We start from the raw sequence: 16776 nt of genomic DNA on the forward strand, positions 1-16776 counted from the left end.
TTATATTTAAAGAATGGCGGTAATTCGCACAATCAGTAAGGATATAAGAATTGAAATATACTTGAATTTTATATATAGTTTAATGACTGTATGGAAGGTTAAAACCTTTACTCAAGCAAGGGGTCTGTCTTAATATAATACATACTTTTATTGAGCCCATGTGTCTAGCAGTTCTAACCGTGAAAGAAGATGCACTTTTTAACTCCTTTATCGGGCTGAGGTTCACGGCTGGCTAGACGAAGCCACTAAGGCAAAGCCAATAAGAGCAGTGTTATATTAGACTGTACCAACCATCTTGACACCAAGTCAAAACTCTATATATAAAGTTCATTTATATTTAAATAGATGCCGTCTCTTTCATGGTTTATATAGGAGAGAAGTTAGATACTCAACATAGATATGAAGTCTCTTAGCCGGACATCGTCACGGCCAGAGAGGAGAGACTAGGAGGAAAACTAACTAAGGAAGAAATCAGTACCTTTTGGCCGGGATGTAAGGCCTAAAAATGAAGAACTGAAAACTTTATTTACTTTGTTCTTCTGTTACAAACTACAAACTCTTACAAATTCTTAATTACACTTGAAAAGAGAGAGAGAGAATTCTAGAGAAATATTGTTTAAATTCTCTTTACTATAAGTATAAAAAAACCAAGTTTTAAACTGGTTTCATTTATCACTGAAAAATTCTTTTTGGATATAACCTCTAGCTTGTGACCCTGGACTAAAATCAATTTAGTGTGGAATCATTTAAACATCATTTGGGTCAAAATCCATTTCGGACGCAGAAGGAATATCCTTATCAGAAATATTATCATTATCCTGAACAATATTTGTCTTGGGGTTAATCTTAACCCTTTCAACAGGTTTATCATCTACTTTAATAGAAATTGTGTGTAGAGATGCAGCACGATTTCTAGCTGGTCCATAGACTGGTTCAACAGGAGAAATGTGTTGAATATCAGGCAATAGTCTACGATTGGTAAAGGAATGTCTATTATAATTAGAACTAATAGCAGGTAACAGTCTATTATTAGAAAATGACTGTCTACTATAAGTGGAACTATTATCATCAAACTAAATGCAAATCCTTCCATCCGGATTTTGAGTAATATGAGAATACTCAGTATTACTGACAACATTAGTTATCTGATTGTGGGATATAACCGAATCCAAAGTCCATGTAATTGAAAAATTAATTTCTTCCCACTTAATAGGTCTCCTCGTGGTGACCTTAAACTTTGCAAAATTCATTTCCACTAATATAGTCTGATCAGATGTATCGTATAATTTACATCTAGGGTTTAACGTAGATAGCAATTTAAAATAGATTCTATACGATAAACATATAAGTTCAAAACCAGGTGCATAATTATAACCATGCGTTTTCATATTTAATGTCAAAGCATCAAGTATATTAACATCAGATAGAGATAATTGCAGATTGGGTTGAGTATTGAAATATACCGGGTCGTAGGCAACAGTAGACTCAATAGAACCCATAAGAGACTGTCTAAAATTCAGATTTCTGACATCTCTGAGAGCAGCCAAAAACGTCTCTGGTAACCCTTTAAGGGTTAATGGCTTAAAAGCAATTTGAACCATACCAATATGCAGATAATTATATTGGTTTCTATAAACATCTACATCATGCTTGTTTAACAAACGAATAGTCTGTTCAGACGAATTTAAAGCTAAAGATTGCTCAGTTGTTTTAACAAGTTGTTTAGAAGAGAGTTTATCAAACCATCCATAATCATAGATTGTTCTAATATGGACTTTAGGAATAGTCCATTTGTTTAACAAATCAAGGTTTTGAGGTATATCTACCTCTTCCAACCTAGTATTTTTCATACTAGTTTCTCCTAAATCCATATTTCAAAAACATATCTATGTCGAATATTTCATATCTATCTCATATATACCATGAAAGTACCTAGGCTCTGATACTATTTTAACAGGATCAAGTGGCGGGCGGTAATCCGCACGGCCTATCACAAATCATTTGATTTTGTTTAAGAGATTTGATCTCTCGTTTCAAGTTTTCAACTTCAATCTTTAAATCATCGAAAGAAGAATCTCTTGGTGGAGTTGCATTTTTATTTAAAAGACGGTTATTAACTTCTAGTAAAGAATAAGGCGGGGAATATTCAAATTCTTTTTCAAAAGGTTTTGTAAAACTAGAACTTGAATTAGAACTTGAACTAGCAGCCAAATTAATAATTTTTTCACAAAGTTTTTTATCAGTAACTTCTTTTAAAAGTTCTATTACATTATCAGACGTAATAGTTTTCATGTTCAAATCTTGAAACTGTGATTGCAATTTATAAAATTCATCATCACCACAAGTACATGTATCACCTTTGCAAGTTGTACAAGTATTATCAACATTTTTATCACTACCAGATAAATCAAGTAAATCTATTTCAGCTTCTGATTCTGACTCAGAATAATAATCAGATTCTGATCCAGAAGTGTATAACAAACCATAAACCTTATCACATAACTCATCGTCTAGTCCTAAGGTTTTCAGCTTTTGAAGCTTACAATTTGGGGCTATATGGCCAAATTTGCCACACTTATAATACTTAATGTCAGCAAGATCTCTCTTAGACCTATTTTTGGTAAATCTAGTAGACTTGCGATGAGCTTTCTTAGCTTCTCGTTCCTCTTTGGATCTATATCTAGATCTCTTTCTCCTATAAGGACTGTCTTGGTTGGGGTATCTATGATACTTATGTTTCTTCTTCTTATGAGTAGAAGTCTCGGGTAAACCGAACTGGGTGCAAAAGTCTCCTAATTGGTTTTTTCCTTAAGCTTATCCATTTTAAGCTGTCTGGACAATCTTAATTCATTGCACAGGTTTAACCCTTCCTGTGTGCAAATTCCTATCAACTTACCATAGGTATAGTCTCTGTATGGAATTTCACCATAACTACCTCTTAAAATCTTTCTAACTCTTTCAGCAAATAAAGAGGGAAGACCATCTATAAACTTAGCTTTCCAATGTTCAAGCTTATTCTCTGGTAGTTCCATTACTCTACTCATAAAAGAGTCTTTATACCATCTAAAATCATCTAAGGTCTTACATCTAAGGCCATTAAGAAGAGTACGGACAGTCTCATTCTGGTTGGTAAATCTACCGTTGAAGTGTTCTAATATAGTAAGAATAAGAGTGGAATGATGCAAATTATTACTGCTCATAAATGGTATATCAAATATACTATTCTCATTGATAATAGTTTTTCTATTACAAACATTGCCATGATTGATAGTGGAGTAGATGTTAGATGCATTCAAGAAGGTTTAATACCTATGAAATATTTTCAAAAAATTACTCATATGGTTAGATCTGTATCCGGACATGCTTTAGATATAAAGTATAAATTGCCTAATGCGGGTATTTGTCAGAATAAAATCTATATTCCTCATTTCTTTTTCTTGGTTAAAAACCAGTTATACCCTCCTATTATACTTGGAACACCGTTTATTAACGCCATTTATCCTTTTACTAGCATAGACTCGAAAGATTTTACTGCTACTTATAAGGATAAAGAGATAAGTTATACTTTTGTTACAGATCCAGTAACTAGAGATATTAATGCTTTAATTGATATGAAGCAGAAACATGTTGATTCTTTGAAGTTAGAATTGTTTAGTATGAATATATTTGATACTTTGAATTCTACTAAAATACAGGAAAAGATTAAAATGATTTTCGAAAATATTGCTATTGATATTTGTGCAGAACATCCCAGTGCTTTTTGGAATAGAAAAAAGCATATTGTCACTTTGCCTTATGAAGATAATTTCTCTGAGGATGATATTCCTACTAAATCTCGACCTTGTCAGATGAACGCGAAATTAGTGGAATTCTGCAAAAAAGAGATTGATAATTTGTTACAAAAGGGTTTGATAAAACCCTCAAAATCTCCTTGGTCTTGCACAACTTTTTATATTAATAACGCAGCTGAAAAGGAACGTGGTATTCCTAGATTGGTCATTAATTATAAACCCTTAAATAAATATTTGAAGTGGATTAGGTATCCTATTCCCAATAAAAGAGATTTATTGTCAAGATTATATGATGCCAATATATTTTCAAAATTTGATTTAAAATCTGGATATTGGCAGATTCAAATATTTAAAGAACATACTTATAGAACTGCTTTTAATGTTCCATTTGAGCAATATGAATGGAATGTTATGCATTTTGGTTTGAAGAATGCCCCTTCTGAATTTCAAAAAATTATGAATGATATTTTCAATCCCTATCTAGATTTTATCATTGTTTATATCGATGACATTTTGGTATTTTTCAAAACACTTGAAATGCATATTAAGCATTTAGATATTTTTAAAAGAATTATTGTACAAAATGGTTTGGTTATCTCAAAACAAAAAATGAGTTTATTCCAAACTAACATTAGATTTTTAGGACATTATATTTGTCAAGGAAAGATTACTCCTATTCAAAGATCGATCGATTTTGTTTCAAAATTTCCTGATGTTATTACTGATAAAACTCAGTTACAAAGATTTTTGGGAAGTTTAAATTATATATCGCCTTTTTATAAAGATTTGTCGTGTGATTTAGCCCCCTTATATGATAGGCTAAAAAAGGATTATAAAAACCCTTGGACTGATAGTCATACTGCTTTGGTTAAAAATATTAAGCAACGTATTAAATCGTTACCTTGCTTGACCCTTGCTAATCCTGCTTGGCAAAAAATTATCGAGACAGATGTGTCTAATATTGGTTACGGAGGGATTTTGAAATAGATAAATCCCAATAATAAGCATGAATATCTGATTAGATTCTACTCTGGTAAATGGTCTAAAGCCCAGTGAAAATACGCCACTGTGGCACATGAAATGTTAACCATAGTACAATGTGTTTTAAAATTTCAAGACGATTTATACAATCAAAAGTTTTTGATAAAAACTGACGCACAATCTGTTAAATATATGTTTAACAAAGACTTTAAACATGATGCCTCGAAAATGATATTTGCAAGATGGCAGGCTCAATTAGCCCCTTTTGATTTTGAAATACAATATAAAAAGGGAATTGATAATTCTCTGCCAGATTTCTTATCTCGTGAGTATTTACAGGATGGAACCCCCCTGGGGTAGGGGAAGAGGTAGAGGTTGGGGAAGATCATCCCCACAGTTCAAAGGAAGATCATCACCTTCAGGATCGTCATACGGATCCACATCAAATTCCCCAGTTATACAAATGGGAAGAAAGAGTTTAACCAATGAGAGAATATCTCTCAGAGAAGAATCATCGATCGGACCATCCGTCCATCTGGAAGATATTCCAGAAGATAATCCGTTATATGCACATTTGTAGGCATATTTGACTGCTCAAAAACAGAAAGATACTTCTGCTAAGCAAAGTGATACTTTTGCTTCCATTACAAAAGATGACAATGATGATATCAAGTCATATGAGAAAATATCTAAAAAAGAAATGATATTTCTATTAGAAAATTCTGATATTCAGAGAAAAGAAGAGCCATGGAAGATATTCCAAAGGTATTTGATAAATGGATTATATTATCCGGGTGAGTCATACAATACCCGCTCTTATTATGAAACAATACTCACCAGTACTGGCAGTGTAGAGTTTCAGCACTTTTCTGGTTATAGCATAGATGAGAACGTTTATAACTTCTCGAAGATTATAATTAAACAGATTATATCTGTTGAAGACTGGGGTATATCCACAATGAAAGAAAGACATATAAGCCAATAAATCTCGAATGAATTTTACCTATTGAGATTATATCCAGGCATTTGATAAAGTGTTATACTACAATAATGATCGACACAAACAAACTTGGTTTTTTGATACTTATAGTAAAGAGGATTTAAACAATATTTCTCAAGAATTTTATGAAACTTGTGCTTTACATAATCAAATTATGTATTTTGTTCCTTGGTTTATAACCACATATTTACCACTTTTTATAAAAGTTTTGGAAAGATTTTATAAAGACGGGAGTGGAAATATTACTAAAGCCACCTACCCTCCTTAAGCACCTTTTGTTTTACCGAATAATAAGGGTATTACTTTTACTGCATTTCAAAATTTATTGATGAAGATGTTGCTGCAGTCAGCATCGCATAAATTAATAAATTAATTTCTCAAAATAATTATTTGAGTTTATACGTTAAAGTTTTGGGTGAACACATAAGTTCTCTTGATAAAAAACTTATTGATTTGACAGCTTTGATAAAAGAAATGAGTACTAGCAAGAAAATAACTGATATTGCCTCTACTTCAGGAAGCAAATCAGAATCTCAAATTGTTTTTACTCATGTTCAAAGACCTCCTGAGATTCAGGATTTTAAATTTAAATCTTTTAATGATTTAGAAGAACTTCTTGATAAAAAGTTATCCGGTTTGAATATCAAACCCATTGATTTATCAAAAGATTTTGCTGATAAATTAGATACTACTTTTGACTATAAAAATGATGTTTTGTCAGAGTTTAATAAACTCAAAGGTTATCCCAAAAAGAATAGTAAGTTTGCTGATAGCAGATATGCTGATAAACCCAGAATGCAAACTTATTATTACAATCGTCCTACTCCTCAAGATGTTTTAATAGAGGAACGTGATTGGAATCAGACTAATACGTCTTACAGTGGTTCCGAAATTTACGAATGGAATCTTGATGGATTAACTGATAGACAATTGACTATTCTTGTACATAGAATGCTTATGTATGCAACTAACTGTAAAAGTGTGAAAAATACAGATAGAAATATTTGCAAAATGATTGTTGCAGGTTTTACTAGCCAACTTCGTGGTTGGTGGGATAATTATTTTGACTGTCGAAGAAAGAGCAATGGTTATTAATGCTCAAGCCACTGACGAAGGAGTTGATAACTTAGGCATGGAGAAGATGCTGTTTATACTCTTATTCTTACTATATTAGAACACTTCAACGGTAGATTTACCAACCAGAATGAGACTGTCCGTACTCTTCTTAATGGCCTTAGATGTAAGACCTTAGGTGATTTTAGATGGTATAAAGACACTTTTATGAGTAGAGTAATGGAACTACCAGAGAATAAGCTTGAACATTGGAAAGCCAAGTTTATAGATGGCCTTTCCTCTTTATTTGCTGAAAGAGTTAGAAAGATTTTAAGAGGTAGTTATGGTGAAATTCCATACAGAGACTATACCTATGGTAAGTTGATAGGAATTTGCACACAGGAAGGGTTAAACCTGTGCAATGAATTAAGATTGTCCAGACAGCTTAAAATGGATAAGCTTAAGGAAAGAAACCAATTAGGGGACTTTTGCACCCAGTTCGGTTTACCCGAGACTTCTACTCATAAGAAGAAGAAACATAAGTATCATAGATACCCCAACCAAGACAGTCCTTATAGGAGAAAGAGATCTAGATATAGATCCAAAGAGGAACGAAAAGCTAAGAAAGCTCATCGCAAGTCTACTAGATTTACCAAAAATAGGTCTAAGAGAGATCTTGCTGACATTAAGTGTTATAAGTGTGGCAAATTTGGCCATATAGCCCCAAATTGTAAGCTTCAAAAGCTGAAAACCTTAGGACTAGACGATGAGTTACGTGATAAGGTTTATGGTTTGTTATACACTTCTGGATCAGAATCTGATTATTATTCTGAGTCAGAATCAGAAGCTGAAATAGATTTACTTGATTTATCTGATAGTGATAAAAATGTTGATAATACTTGTACAACTTGCAAAGGTGATACATGTACTTGTGATGATGATGCATTTTATAAATTGCAATCACAGTTTCAAGATTTGAACATGAAAACTATTACGTCTGATAATGTAATAGAACTTTTAAAAGAAGTTACTGATGAAAAACTTCGTGAAAAAATTATTAATTTGGCTGCTAGATCAAGTTCTAATTCAAGTTCTAGTTTTACAAAACCTTTTGAAAAAGAATTTGAATATTCCCCGCCTTATTCTTTACTAGAGGTTAATAACCGTCTGTTAAATAAAAAAAAAGGAAGCGAGACCCTCTCTCTCTAGAATTCTCTCTCTCTCTCTTCAAGTGTAATTAAAAATTTGTAAGAGTTTGTTGTTTGTAACAGAAGAACAAAGTAAATAAAGTTTTCAGTTCTTCATCTTCAGGCCTTGCATCCCGGCCAAAAGGTACTGATTTATTTCTTAGTTAGTTTTCCTCCTAGTCTCTCCTCTCTGGCCGTGACGATGTCCGGCTAAGAGACTTCATATATATGTTGAGTATCTAACTTCTCTCCTATATAAACCATGAAAGAGACGGCATCTATTTAAATATAAATGAACTTTATATATAGAGTTTTGACTTGGTGTCAAGATGGTTTGTACAATCTAATATAACACTGCTCTTATTGGCTTTGCCTTAGTGGCTTCGTCTAGCCAGCCGTGAACCTCAACCCGATAAAGGAGTTAAAAAGGGCATCTTCTTTCACGGTTAGAACTGCTAGACACATGGGCTCAATAAAAGTATGTATTATATTAAGACAGACCCCTTGCTTGAGTAAAGGTTTTAACCTTCCATACAGTCATTAAACTATATATAAAATTCAAGTATATTTCAATTCTTATATCCTTACTGATTGTGCGGATTACCGCCAGTCTTTAAAAATAAGGGTACTGAATTAGCTAGATTAAGAATTCTCAAGTATGTTAAAATAGAAATCTTTAACCGGTGGAAACCTCGATGGACATATAAATGTCAGCAGAGGTGCGAAACAATTCCAGTTCCCGGTCAAACGGTGATTTCTCTTTTAGCTTAGTTAAATTTTATATATAGTTAAAACAAGTGGCGGGCGGTAATCTGCATGGCCTTCTCAACTAAGCTAAAAGAGAAATCACCGTTTGACCGGGAACTGGAATTGTTTCGCACCTCTGCTGACATTTATATGTCCACCGAGGTTTCCACCAGTTAAAGATTTCTATTTTAACATACTTGAGAATTCTTAATCTAGCTAATTCAGTACCCTTATATTTAAAGACTGGCGGTAATCCGTATAATCAGCAAGGATATAAGAATTGAAATATACTTGAATTTTATATATAGTTTAATGACTGTATGGAAGGTTAAAACCTTTACTCAAGCAAGGGGTCTGTCTTAATATAATACATACTTTTATTGAGCCCATGTGTCTAGCAGTTCTAACCGTGAAAGAAGATGCCTTTTTTAACTCCTTTATCGGGCTGAGGTTCACGGCTGGCTAGACGAAGCCACTAAGGCAAAGCCAATAAGAGCAGTGTTATATTAGATTGTACAAACCATCTTGACACCAAGTCAAAACTCTATATATAAAGTTCATTTATATTTAAATAGATGCCGTCTCTTTCATGGTTTATATAGGAGAGAAGTTAGATACTCAACATAGATATGAAGTCTCTTAGCCGGACATCGTCACGGCCAGAGAGGAGAGACTAGGAGGAAAACTAACTAAGAAAGAAATCACTACCTTTTGGCCGGGATGCAAGGCCTGAAGATGAAGAACTGAAAAATTTATTTACTTTGTTCTTCTATTACAAACTACAAACTGTTACAAATTCTTAATTACACTTGAAGAGAAAGAGAGAGAATTCTAGAGAGAGAGGGTCTCGTTTTTTTTTTCTGAACGAATGAAACGTATAAATAGAAAAGAAAAGAAACCATGAACAGTAAAAAGTGGGTCCCGTGGGTCCCTGTTACAGTATTTTTACTATACAAAACAGTATTTCTACTGTTGATAAACAGTGTATCTACTGTTGATGAACAGTGTATCTACTGTTTAAGTGGGGTCCGGCGGCTTCACTGTGTTGTGTGTCCGGTGGCTTTACTGTGTTTGTGGGGTCCAGCTATTTCACTGTGCCGGTATTTTGTCTGATTCTTTCATCTTGTGGAGGAATTCTTCCGCATTCTGCAAATCTTCATCAGATAGTATTTTCTCTGATTCAAAGGGTTGAGAATCTTCAGCGATATCATCGTTGCTGGTTTGATTCTACATAGAAGTGTCTGATTGTAATGACCCAACCGGTCATTTTAACTTTTAGAACCCCGTTCCCTAAAATAAAACTTTTTGTAGGTGCTTGTAATGATTTATGACTTGCGGGGATGGTTGGTTCGAGATTTGAAAGTGTTTGGGGTGAAACCAGAACACTTAGTTCCTTAAGTTGGCCTTAAAGTGCTAAGTTCGACTTCGGTCAACATTTTGAGAAAACGACCTCGGAATAGAATTTTGATGATTCCAACAGCTCCGTATGGTAATTTTGGACTTAGGAGCATGATCGGAATTTTATTTGGAAGTCCGTAGTGAAATTGGGCTTGAAATGGCTAAAATAGGAATTTAAAGTTTGAAAGTTTGACCGGGGAGTTGACTTTTTGATACCGGAGTCGGAATCCAATTCTGAAAATTTTCATAGTTCCGTTATGTAATTTATGACTTGTGTGTAAAATTTGAGGTCAATCGGAGTTAATTTGATAAGTTCCGACATTGAATGTAGAAGTTGAAAACTCTTAGTTTCATTAAGTTTGAATTGGGGTATGATTCTTGGTTTTAGCGTTGTTTGATGTGATTTAGAGGTTCAACTAAGTTCGTATGATGTTTTAGGACTTGTTGGTATATTTGGTTGAGGTCCCGAGGGCCTCGGGTGAGTTTCGGATGGTTAACGAATCAAAAGTTGGACTTAAAAAGCTGCTGCAATTTTCTCTTCTGCTGCATATTCTGGGCTGTGATCGAGCCTCAGATCGAGCCCTAGATATCGAGCCTCAGATCGAGCCCCAGATATCGAGCCCACGATCGAGGCCTGAGTCAAAGCCAGGGACGAGGCTCAGTATCGAAGCCTCGATCGAAGGCAAGGCTCGAGGGCATGATCAAGGGTAAGGCTCGAGGGCTAGGATCGAGACCCATGCTCGATGCCCTGATCGAAGGCTCAAGCTCGATGCAATGATTGAGGCTATGATCGAAGGCCCAACCTCGATACCCTGATCGAGCTCCCTGAGATCGAGCTCCTTGAGATCGAGCTCCTTGATCGAACTCCCTGAGATCGAGCTCCCTGAGACCGAGCTCCTTGATATCGAGCTCCTTGATCGAACTCTCTGAGATCGAGCTCCCAAGATCAAGCTCCCCTGATCGAGCTCCTTGATCGAACTAGGCAGAGCTGTAAGTTATAAAAGCAGAGGACATTCGTCCCATTTGCCATTTTTGGCGAACTTGAGCTTGAGCAAAGACGACTTTTGGCAGATTTTCAAGGGAAAAACATTGGGGTAAGTGATTCTAACTCGGATTTGGTCTACATATACAAGTATATCATTGTTTTCACAATTTAATTAGTGTTTTGAGATTGAAATTTGAAAAAGTTTAGAAATCTCATAGAAACAAAATTTTGAGATTTCGGTATCGATTCGGAGTCGGATTTGAGTGAAACTGGTATGGTTGGACTCGTAATTGAATGGGTTGTCGGATTTTGTAACTTTTGTCGGATTCCGAGATGTGGGCCCCTCAGGCGAATTTTTAATTAATTTCGGGATTTTTATCAAAAATGTAGTGTTTCCTTATAGAATTGATTCCTATAATATTTAGTGATTGTATCGAATTATTTTGGCTAGATTCGAGCCAGACGGAGTTGGATAATCGTGGAAAAGGCCTTATAGTGGATTAAATTGGAGCAAGACAAGGTAAGTCTCTTGTCTAATCTTGTGAGGGGGAAATTACCTCATAGGAGATTAAAAATTAAATAATTGTTGCTAATTGTGGGGGCTACGTACGCACGAAGTGACGAGAGTTCGTACGTAGCTACTATTAATGCTAAAGTCCGGGTAGTTTAGGACTCAAAGCATACCTTACTTGTGTAAATTGTATTCTTTGATTTATTTATATTAATTGATATCTATATGAATATATTGTGAATTGTTAGATAAAGATATTAAAGGATGGAAATCTCATAGGATTTATTGTCTGTTTAAATCAATTAATTATTAAAAGAAATTGTTCTCCTCCCAAATTCATCTCATAATTAATATACTCTCCTTCTGGAGGCACATAAGAAAATGTCCTCCTTTCTTGTGGAGCGGGCCGAACGCCTCGGCAGGATAGATGCATCTATGGATCGCGCAGCACGTCCCTCGGCAGTGTACACGACACTCTGGATTGGGCCGTACGTCCTCAGCAGAAATCGTGCTTAATAATAATAATTACACGATACTTTAATAAATTATTTCAGCTCGTGAAGCTAATTAATAAATTGAAAAATCCTTGGAATTTAATAAATTATTATTCTTGCTTGTTAAGGAATTAATTTTTACTCCTGTAAATGAGATTTAATTGATAAATTGGAAATTATTTGAGTTGAAGGAATTTAATTAATATATTGAGAATTGTTACATTTGAAGGAATTTGATTTTTTCCGCTGAGTAAACAAATTATTTGTAAATTCTGTAAATCATGCTGATTTAAATATCTTAGTTTTATTTCAATTATTATTGACCTATATTGAGTGTCAAAGTCGGCCATCTCGTTTCTACCACTTTGAGATTAGGCTTGATACTTACTGGGTACACGTTGTTTACATACTCATACTACACTTGCTGCACTTTTTGTGCAGGATCTGAGACAGGTACTAGTGGAGGACCTATCATCACATACCCACGTCATCCCGAGGCATAGTGGTGAGCTGCCTTTCTGAGCCGTTCTGCAGCTACCAATGTCTCTTCTGATATTTCTATTCTGTCTATTTTATTTCAGACAGTATTTGGAGTTTTGTATAATCTACTAGATGCTCATGCACTTGTGACACCGGGTCTTGGCACACACATTAGTAGAAATTGGTATTTTATTATCTTCTTAGAATAAAAGTTTAACCAATGTATGTTTAACTTATTAGTTGGCTTGCCTAGCTGTAGTGTTGGGTGCCATCACGACCTATAGGCGAAATTGGGTTGTGACAACATGGTATCAGAGCGCTAGGTTCACGTAGGTCTCACAAGTTATGAGCAGACCTATTAGAGTCTTGCGGATCGGTACAGAGACGTCTGTACTTATCTTCGAGAGGCTATATGGTGTTAGGAAACTACCTTTCTTCATATTCTATCGTGCAATTGATGTAGTACTAAATATCCTTCTCTTAATCTCTCACAGATGGTGAGAACACGCTCTAATGAGATTCCAGACCAGGGAAGAGCTACTCCCCCAGTTGCTCGAGGCCGAGGCAGAGGCCGAGGGAGGGCTCCAGCCCGTGGTAGAGGGCGAGGATGTCCCAGGACTATTCCGCTTATGCCGCCAGTGGATCCAGCAGAGAATCCCATTATTGAGGAGCAGGGTGAGGTGCCTGTGGCAGAGCCAGCTCCGGTGGACTTCATATCTGCACCGGGATTTCAGGATGTCTTGGGTCGTATGCTGCGATTCATGGACAATATGACTCAGGCCGGTTTATTTCCGGCAGACCCAGCCACATCTCAGGCGGGCGGGGGAGCACAGACCTCTACTGCGCAGGCTCATGGATAGGCAGCTGCTATATATCAGACCCAGGGTGCACTACCCGTGGGTGAAGTCCAGCCAATGACAGCAGCTACACCTGAGCCCAGGCCAGCTGTAGCCGCTGATCCTCAGAAGCTATTGGACAGATGGACTAGGCTACATCCTCCTATCTTCGGGGGTGAGCGACATGAGGATCCACAGGATTTCATTGATCATTGCAAGGATAGACTGTAGAACATGAGGATATTAGAATCGCATGGGGTTGATTTCGCTACTTTTCAACTAGAGGGTAGAGCCCGTAAATGGTGGCAGTCTTATGCTCTTGGCAGACCAGCAGATTCTCCTCCCATGACTTGGGACAGGTTCACCCGTATCTTCTTGGATAGGTATATTCCACCCTCCTAGAGGGAAGAGTTGCAATTTCAGTTTGAGCAGCTCCAGCAGGGTCAGATGTCAGTGACCGATTATGTGGTGAGGTTTTCTGAATTATCTCGCCATGCACTAATGATACTCCCTACCGAGGTGGAGAGAGTGCGAAGGTTTGTAGCCGGTTTACATACTGGTATTCAGGCTACTATGGCTCGAGAGGTTGAGATGGGTACTTCTTATGAGCGAGTTGTGGAGATAGCCCGGAGGATTGAGGGTGTACGTCAGTGGAGCCGAGAGCAGATTATGAGAGATAAGCGGTTCAGGTACTCTGGAGAGTTCAGAGGTGCTCTGTCCGGGGGCAGAGGTCAGTTCGTGAGGGGACAGTCCAGCAGATCCCCATATCCAGCACCACCACCTCCTCGAGGTACTCCAGTGCGACCTTATCTCAATGCTATCCCAGAGAGTTCTTACCACCCACTAGCTATTCAGGGTCCTCTCAGTGGGTATTCAGGTCCCCAGGGCCAGACACTTAGTCAGCAGCCCATCGCACCGAAGAGTTGTTACGAGTGCGGGGATCCCAGTCACATACAGAGGTTTTGCCCTAGGCTTCGGGGTAGACCAGTACAGCAGGGTCAGCAGCCTATGCTTACCGGACCAGTTGCTCCACCAGCAGTCCGACCACTCAGAGGTGGAGGACAGGTGGGTAGGGGCCGTCCTAGAGGTGGAGTTCAGCTAGTTGGCGCTCCAGCTCGGTTTTATGCTTTTCCGGCTAGACCAGATGCTGAGGCCTCAGATGCCGTGATTACAGGTATTATTTCTGTTTGTGGCAACGGTGCCTCAGTATTATTTGATCCAGGATCTACGTATTCATATGTGTCATCTCTATTTGCTCCATTCTTGGGCGTTTCTCGTGAGTCCTTGAGTATTCCTGTTTATGTGTCCACTCCTATGGGCAATTCTGTTGTTGTGAATCGGATCTACCGGTCCTGTATTATTACATTCTGTGGTTATGAAACTAGAGCAGATCTCCTATTGCTTGAGATGATCGATTTTGAAATTATTCTGGGTATGGATTGGTTGTCTCCATATCATGCTATTCTAGATTGTCATGCCAAGACTGTTACCTTAGCTATTCCAGCATTGCCTAAGCTGGAGTGGAAGGGTTCGCCTGTTAGTTCATTTAATCGAGTTATTTCTTTCATAAAGGCTCAATACATGGTTGAGAAGGGTTGTTTGGATTATCTAGCCTATGTTCGGGATACTACTGCAGAGACTCCGGCTATTGATTCAGTGCCTGTAGTTCGGGAGTTCCCCGATGTATTCCCGTCAGATCTTCCAGGTATGCTACCTGATCGTGATATTGATTTCTGTATTGACTTGGCTTCAGATACCCAGCCTATATCTATCCCACCGTATCGTATGGCTCCGAAAGAATTGAAAGAATTGAAAGAACAGCTTGAAGAGTTACTAGCCAAAGGGTTTGTCAGACCGAGTGTATCGCCTTGGGGTGCACCGGTATTATTTGTGAAAAAGAATGATGGAACAATGCGGATGTGTATTGATTATCACCAATTGAACAAAGTCACTATTAAGAACAAGTACCCGTTGTCGCGTATTGATGATCTATTTGACCAGTTGCAGGGTGCTAGGGTATTCTCTAAGATCCACTTGAGGTCGGGGTAACATCAGTTGAAGATTCGGGATTCGGATATTCTGAAGACTGCTTTCCGTACTAGATATGGTCATTATGAGTTTCTGGTAATGTCTTTTGGTTTAACTAATGCCCCGGCAGCATTTATGGATCTGATGAACAGGGTATTCAGGCCATATATTGACTCATTTGTCATTGTCTTCATTGATGACATTTTGATCTACTCACGTAGTAAGGAGGAGCATGAGCAGCATATGAGAAGAGTGCTTCAGACATTGCGGGAACAAAAGCTATATGATAAGTTCTCTAAATGTGAGTTTTGGCTAGAGTCTGTAGCATTTTTGGGACATATCGTATCGGGCGAAGGTATTAAAGTTGATCCCAAAAAGATTGAGGCAGTTCAGAATTGGCATCGTCCCACTTCGGCGATGGAGATCAGGAGTTTTCTGGGTTTGGCAGGTTATTATCGTCGGTTCGTGGAAGGTTTTTCATCTATTGCAGCACCTTTGACCAAATTAACCCAGAAGGGTGCTCCATTCCGATGGTCCGATGATTGTGAGGTGAGCTTTCAGAAGCTCAAGACATCATTGACTACAGCACCAGTGTTAGTGTTGCCTTCTGGTTCGGGGATGTATACAGTGTATTGCGACACTTCGCGCGTTGGCTTGGGTTGTGTATTGATGCAGGAAGGGCAAGTTATTGCATATGCTTCACGTCAGCTAAAGCCCCACGAAAAGTATTATCCGGTACATGATTTGGAGTTAGCTGCGATTGTTCACGCTCTTAAGATTTGGAGGCATTATCTTTATGGGGTGTCTTGTGAAGTTTACACTGATCATCGCAGTTTGCAGCATTTGTTCAAGTAGAGGGATCTAAATTTGAGGCAGCGCAGATGGCTGGAGTTACTAAAAGATTATGATATTACTATCCTGTATCATCCGGGCAAAGCAAATGTGGTTGCAGATGCCTTGAGCAGAAAGGCGGAGAGTATGGGTAGTTTGGCTTTCATTTCAGCAGAGGAAAGGCCATTAGCCTCAGATATTCAATCCTTGGCTAACCGACTTGTGAGGCTGGATATTTCAGAGCCCAGCCGAGTTCTTGCATGTGCTGTGGCCCAATCTTCACTATTTGAGCAGATCAAGGCTCGCCAATATGATGACCCACACCTGGTGGTTCTTCGTGAAACAGTACTACGAGGTGATGCCAAGGAAGTTACTATTGGTGCAGATGGTGTTCTACAACTCCAGGATCGTCTATGTGTTCCTAATGTGGATGAACTGAGGAAAAAGATCCTAG

The sequence above is a fragment of the Nicotiana tomentosiformis genome, chromosome 3, assembly GCF_000390325.3.
Source record: "Nicotiana tomentosiformis chromosome 3, ASM39032v3, whole genome shotgun sequence".
Taxonomy (NCBI): Eukaryota; Viridiplantae; Streptophyta; class Magnoliopsida; order Solanales; family Solanaceae; genus Nicotiana; species Nicotiana tomentosiformis.